This window comes from Lipotes vexillifer, unplaced genomic scaffold (assembly GCF_000442215.2).
Source record: "Lipotes vexillifer unplaced genomic scaffold, Lipotes_vexillifer_v1.1 scaffold604, whole genome shotgun sequence".
Classification (NCBI taxonomy): domain Eukaryota; kingdom Metazoa; phylum Chordata; class Mammalia; order Artiodactyla; family Lipotidae; genus Lipotes; species Lipotes vexillifer.
Window position 1 is genome coordinate 757349 of NW_006798979.1, and position 6879 is coordinate 764227.

Sequence of the window (6879 nt, forward strand, 5' to 3'; positions counted from 1 at the left end):
CACTGCTGTGGCCTCTCCCATTGCGGAGCACAGGCTCCGGACGCGCAGGCTCAACGGCCACGGCTCACGGGCCCAGCCGCTCCGTGGCATGTGGGATCTTCCCAGACCGGGGCACGAACCCGTGTCCCCTGCATCGGCAGGCGGACCCTCAACGACTACGCCACCAGGGAAGCCCCAGAAGAGCTATTTTTGAAAAGAAAGGAAGAGCTGTTTGATTGGTGGATTTCTTTTCTTTTTTGATGCTTTTTCCAATTTGTGCAAAAGAAATCACCAGAGGGGATAAAAGTGGGAACGTTGGTCCCCCTGGATGGCATTTAAAAGAGAGGCCAGTACCTCTAAGGAATGCAGATGGCAGTGAAGGACCAGGAAGGCTGGCTGACTAGCACGGAAACCACCATCGGTCAGTTTCCTGGAGGAAATGGGCAGGCACAGGGGTCTCACAGGCGGAGGCGGAGGGAGGGAGGAGCTGATCTCAGTAAAGCCCCCCGAGTGAGCTCAGTCTGTGCTGTCCGCTTCCCACGCTCGGGCGCATGTGAAGCTCTCTCTCTCCTCCCCCGCAAAGCTGACTTCCGGCGGTGTGGGTACCTCATCTGGTCCAGAGCATAGAATGGCTCCATCCCCACTCTCTGCTTCAAACCTCACAGCTCCCTGTAAGGCAGGAGTCATTATCTTCATTTTACAAAAGAAATGGAAACCAGAGTTTCGAAGTGACATATGCATGATCATGATGGTAAACTAAACCAAGTTAAAGAGACCCCAGCCTGCCTGTCACCTCGGAGGCTTCTCTCTTCAAAACTGTCTGGACCTCCCAGCAGGGCTGCAGACTCATCTGGATGAGGGGCTCAAGAGGGCCCTTGGATGGTTGGATGTGAGTATGATGCAATGGGAAGGTCCAAGTGCTGAACCCCTTAGCCCCTGGGGTACCAGGGCCAAACAGTGATTCCCTACCACAGCAGTAGAAAGCAGGTGGCCTGCTTCCTCACCTGTGTCCCTTTCTGAAGACTAGAGCTGTAGCGACTTTAACAAGCCATTTTGATGACTATATAACTTCTAGAAGAATGGCTCTTAACCTTGGCTACACTATGAGAATCACTAAGGCAACTTAAGAAAAAAAAGACTAGGGCTTCCCTGGTGGCACAGTGGTTGAGAGTCCACCTGCCGATGCAGGGGACACGGGTTCGTGCCCCGGTCCGGGAAGATCTCACATGCCGCGGAGCGGCTGGGCCCGTGAGCCATGGCTGCTGAGCCTGCACGTCCGGAGCCTGTGCTCCGCAACGGGAGAGGCGACAACGGTGAGAGGCCCGCGTACCGCCAAAAAAAAAGAAAAAGAAAAAGAAAAAGAAAAAAAAGACTGATGTCTGGATTTGTTCCTAAAGTTTCTCATTTAATTGGTCTGGGACAGTCTAGTGAGGGATTATGGTGAAGAACCATTCCTCTCATTAGTCATCTTTCAGGATCTACACGCCATGCTGTCTGAGTAAGAGTTAAGATCACTGAGATCCTTAACTGTTGGATGTATTCATTAAACTATTATAAATAATATAATGCTGACATCTAAAACTACAACAGTTCTTCCACCATCTTGTTTTCTTTTGGTAACGTGAATTTCGAGGAAGACAATTAGCTGATTGAATTAGAATCAGCAGATTGAAAAGAAAGAACAATTTTAAAGCTCTTGATACCTATTGATAAATTGTACTTAGAAAGTGTGTACCAACTTGTGTTCCTTTATTGTTTTATACAAATGCCTATGTCCTGTGTCAAATCATTATGTTGCACACCTAAAACTAACACGATGTTGTATGTCCATTATATATCAATTAAAAAAGAAGAAATGCCTATATCCAATCTCGAAATCACCAGAGCTTTTCAATAATTGAATGGGCTTCCTTGAAAGGTAGTGAGCTTCTTGTTACTGGAGGCGATCAAGTGTATCTAAAGAGCACTTTGCTGAGCGTAACTGATATGCAGCCACTCCGTGGGTTTGGGGAGAAAGTGCAGGACACAGAAAGCATCTCTGCTCTATCCCGCCTGTGGTCCTGGCTAATTATGACCGCAGGGAGATACTAGAGCCACAGGCCCGCTTTCAGGCAATCGGTGGGCTGATCTAGGGTGGGAAGGCAGGTTTACAATGTAAAATGCTCACAAATAGCTGGAGCAGGGATGGTGCGCAGGAGACGCTAATGGGACAAAGCTGGAGTCCGTGCCTATGAGAATAGCAACAAGCAGGACGAGGGTGATGAAATGGGGAGGGTGATCTTCACCTTCCAAGGGACTTCTCTAGGCTTGCATTGTCTTTCAGAAAGGAGGATCAGCCTGTATTTCAGGTGGTTTTACAGCTGACGTATATTTAGAGAGGGGAAAAAAACCAACCTGAAATAATTCTAAAATGCGTTGTCCGTCTCTTCAAAACAGGGAGCACGAGATGGCAGGAAAAGCAAGGTGTGTGGAGTCAGACAGATCTGGCTTTGAACCAGTGCTCCTCCAAATAGACCCTGTGGACTGTCTACAAGATGCCTGACTTCCCCATGCCTCAGTAAAATGATGCTCATAATGTCATTGTCTCCGGGTCTCTGCAATAACTAAAATGTTAATTTGTATGCAAAGCACCTAGTGTAGGACTTGGCACATAGTTTACAATCAATAAGAGGTATCCATTATTACATTATTAATTAAAACATACTTACACCCTTCACTTTACACAGAGGTAATTAAATGGTGCGAATGATGGAGATCATGATAATTATAATAACAATTATAAGAGCAACCACCTATTAAGGGCTGATGTGGTAGACATTGCATAAATATAACCCCTTATATTTACCTGGCACTTTATAGTTGTCTAAGCAGCTTTACCTTCATCAAAAAAAAAAAAAAAGCAAATTAACCAAAGTTTATAGAGTATATATTATAAACACAAAGTAGATGGATTACATATTATAACTGAAGAATCAAGAAGTTCTAATGATTTTTTTGAGAACATTGAGAGATAAATGTTGCTTTTAGTAAGATCAGGTAAACGGAATCCCACTCTAGCTCCTATCATTCAAAGTATTCTTATAGCAAATGCTTCTGTGATATATTTCCATTCTTTCTATATCCTCATTTTAAGCATTTAAGATTATTTGATTTTTTTTGATAAGGCTCACCTATTCATGCTTTAATTCCATCTTTCCAACTTTTGGAATAAGATCTGATGTTGAAGACACTGTCGGAGCTCTCGGCATGTCTGGTTTCTGGGTCCTCCCCCTATGCTCCAGGAAGTTTCCTTACTGACTCCAGACTCTGGCAAATCCCTGGAGCCTGGGCATTTTCATGTCTGTGGTAGGGAGAGACAAAGAGCCTGCTTCCCAGGCCAGGTTCTGTTTACACTTCCTTGATCAGGGATAATGATGTGTTTACAGGAGACATTCTGTCTTCATTAAACTCACTTCTGGACAATCAATAGAGGGGCTAAGATGATGGGCACATGTCCATCTGTGGCTCACACATCCTGCCTCGCCCAAGAGGGACCAGGGCTCAGCCAAGACTTTCTCATACTGACAACCTAGGATCAAGACATCAAAGTTTCTACCTGAATTAAGGAAGGATGACCCTTCCCCAAGGAAACATGAATATAGGCTCAATAAATGAATTTTCAATTATTCTTCTCTGATTCCTGATACCCAGCCTGGGACAGGCCCTGCCTAGTGTATTTCATATACGGTTGAATCTGCCTTTCATCCCCATTAAAAAATCATATTTGAAGATGTTTAATAAACAAACTAGTGACATTTCTGTAATTAACTTAGGTGCTTATCTTTGCAGGCTCAATATAAAGAAACAACCACGAACCTCAATTGCCTGATATGCCTTATAAACTACAAGGTTCGTGCTTTAATTTGAGATTTAGATCAGAACAAGAAGTAAGTCAGAAAGAGAAAAACAAATACCGTATGTTAACACATATATATGGAATCTAAAAAAAAAAAAAAAAAAAAAGCAAGAGGGAAGAGATATGGGGATATATGTATACATATAGCTGATTCACTTTGTTGTAAAGTAGAAACTAACACACCATTGTAAAGCAATTATACTCCAATAAAGACGTTAAAAAAAAAAGAATTTACACTTGTCTTTCCTTTAAAAAAATGTGGAATATTTTTAGTTAGCTACATACAACATTTTGAAAGCCTCATGTTTGAAGATACCTTAAAGTGCAAGGTTAAAAAACTTGTGTACAGTACAGTTCATTTATGAATAATCATTAGTTCTCATTAAATTCTTTGGTTCACTCTACTTTCTGCAAGCTAAAGTATAGTTCTTTCTTCTAATTTGCCTTAAATCTCCTTATCGTCTGGCTAATGCATAAGCTCAACCCTTGTACTGACGAAGGTCTGCAAAACAAATTTTAAAAAAGATGTTTGGAGGGATGGGTGACCTAGCACTGAGTGAGCAACCTGTGGTCGCCCTCAACCCCACCTGGGTATAGTCTCCAGGTAGGTCAGAGTCTAGAAGGCCCCAAAGGTCAATGGCAGCAACTGCAGCCATGGACAAGGTGGGAGCTTTTATTGCTGAGCAGCCATCTTAAGTCTGGACCAAAAGGGTTGTCTTACAGGGAACAACTAATATGCCTCTTTTGATCTGGAAGTTAACAAAGCCCTGGTCCACTCATTGGCAACCAGGACTGAGAGACTCCTATGTTCAGTGAAACTCAGACAGAACAATGCCAACTGGGGTTCTGTGCCCGCTGGGCCCAAAGCTTTACACCAAAGCTTCCAGAGGAAGGCCCCTTGGGGGTTCGGAACAAACCCCAGGCCTAGATACAGATACTGAAATTTCAGCACACAGACATGAACAATGCAACTAGCATCAAGCAGCAAAGGTCAAGAAACAAAGACATTTGTTAGCTTCTGGGAACCGGAAATGACACTCTGGTTCGAAGAATGGTGGCTAAGATCACTCGATGGTAAGAAATAGAGTCGGGATTTTCATTTCAGTCTCCAACCCTGAGTCCCTTCCCCCTTTGCCGCAATCTATAGTCAAAAGCAAGTGGGTAAGGACAGTGGGGAAAGTTGGGTTCTTGCTGAGCCTGTTCCCAGAAGTCTTGTCTCCTTTGAAATGGTACCAAAATATCACTGTTTTCCCTCCACAAAGAAAGAGTTGGAAAGCAGCCTCACCTGCAAGGTTAACAACCTTCTTATTGCTTCACTCCCGGCCAGGAGAAGCAACAGGAATGAACACCTCCCTGTTACAAGATCTGAATCCCATTTCTGGCTCCACTACCAGCCAAGTGACCCTGAGCAGGACATTTCACCTACCTGGGGCCCAGCACTTTATTCACAAGTTAGTAAAATTAATTTGTACCCTATGTACTTTTCAGTGATAATATCTTTAAAAGACAATATCTGGAGAGAGTGATGCTGAATCAAAGAAGCTCTACGGTACATGTCATCTCTTTGTTCTAATCCTAGCTCCATCAACACCTCTGTGCGGCCACGGGAAATTATCTCCCCTCCCCAGGCCCCAGTCTTTTAAACTGTATAGTGGATTGAGCGATCCAAGCACCTGGCTGGGACTCATTTAGGTCTGATAGTTTATGACCCTTCGTCTCTGCTGGGTCTTGGTTTCTTGGCAAGACCCAGCACATTTTGCCCATTCGGCCCACAGTGATATGGACATCCTCCAAAGAAGAGATTGGACAAGTTCCCCCACTGGACCTGTCAGTGCATAGAGGCGGAAGGTCCAGGGTCACATCAGATTCACTGGGCTACCCTACTGTGCTGGCGCAGGTCTGACTAAGGGCACCATTTTGGTCTATCTGATCAGCCAGTGTTATGTGATGCCAATCAGAGACCACAGAATTCACTTGGGGATCAGAGAGAAAAAGAAGTCCCATTGGTTCCAACGTACTTTTACTAGAGTTTGGGAGGAATGGGGTAGGACAGGGATCTGTCCTTTAAATAGTATTAGCAATAAAAATACCAGATATCCGATAGGCTGCAAGTGTGAGTCACCTTTGAGATGGCTAAACACCCTCACCAGAAAGAAGAATAATGGAAAAAATCCAGGTTTTAGGGACAGGCAGACATGGATTTGAATGCCAGCTCTCCCACTAACTATGTGACCTCGTGCAAAACATTCAGCCTGGCGGCCTTGCAGCTTCCCCGTGTGCTGTGGCAGGGTGTCTGGAGAAGCTGAGCTCATTGTTTGTACATTTGTTTGTTTATGGTGGTGAGAGGAATGGCAGGTCATCTCATTTAGATGAGATGTCAGTGAAGCAACTGCCTTTGGTTAGGTAAAAAAATAAGTTGCCATCCGCTGCTCTGGGAGGAGAAGGGAGTTATGGGACTTTTTCTGGCCTTGTTTAACAAAGCCGGTGTTTCAAAAACTTTGGTTAGTAACGTGAATCAATGGGAAAGCGGTGCACAAATTTTCACAAGGGCCGAGGAATTTTCTAGAAAGGAAAAGTCTGGGCTCTTAACCCTTCTCTGGAGGTTTTCTGTTATTGGATCTTCTCTGGAAGAATGAGGTCACACGTGCCTCTATCCACTGTCAAGAGGGTAGAGGGGTCCAGATGGACCAGACTCAAGCTAGGTGCCTTGCGAGGAAAAGGCAGGACCTTGCACTGCATGTGGCTGAAGATGGACGGTAGCCCCTACAGACCCGGCTTGGTGGCCCAGAAAGTGGCATTTCATCACAATGACTGAGAGTGTGAGTAGAAACTGTAAAAGCTGTAAACTTGCGAGCACTGGGCTGGGGCAGGATGCAGATGGGAAGGGCACCGTAGAAACAGTGGACAGCAACTCATCAGTCTGTCAAGGACCACTTTTCTGCTGAGGTCCACTATGGTATGGACTTAACTCCAACTCTCTCTTACTGATATTTGGAAGCAGGAAT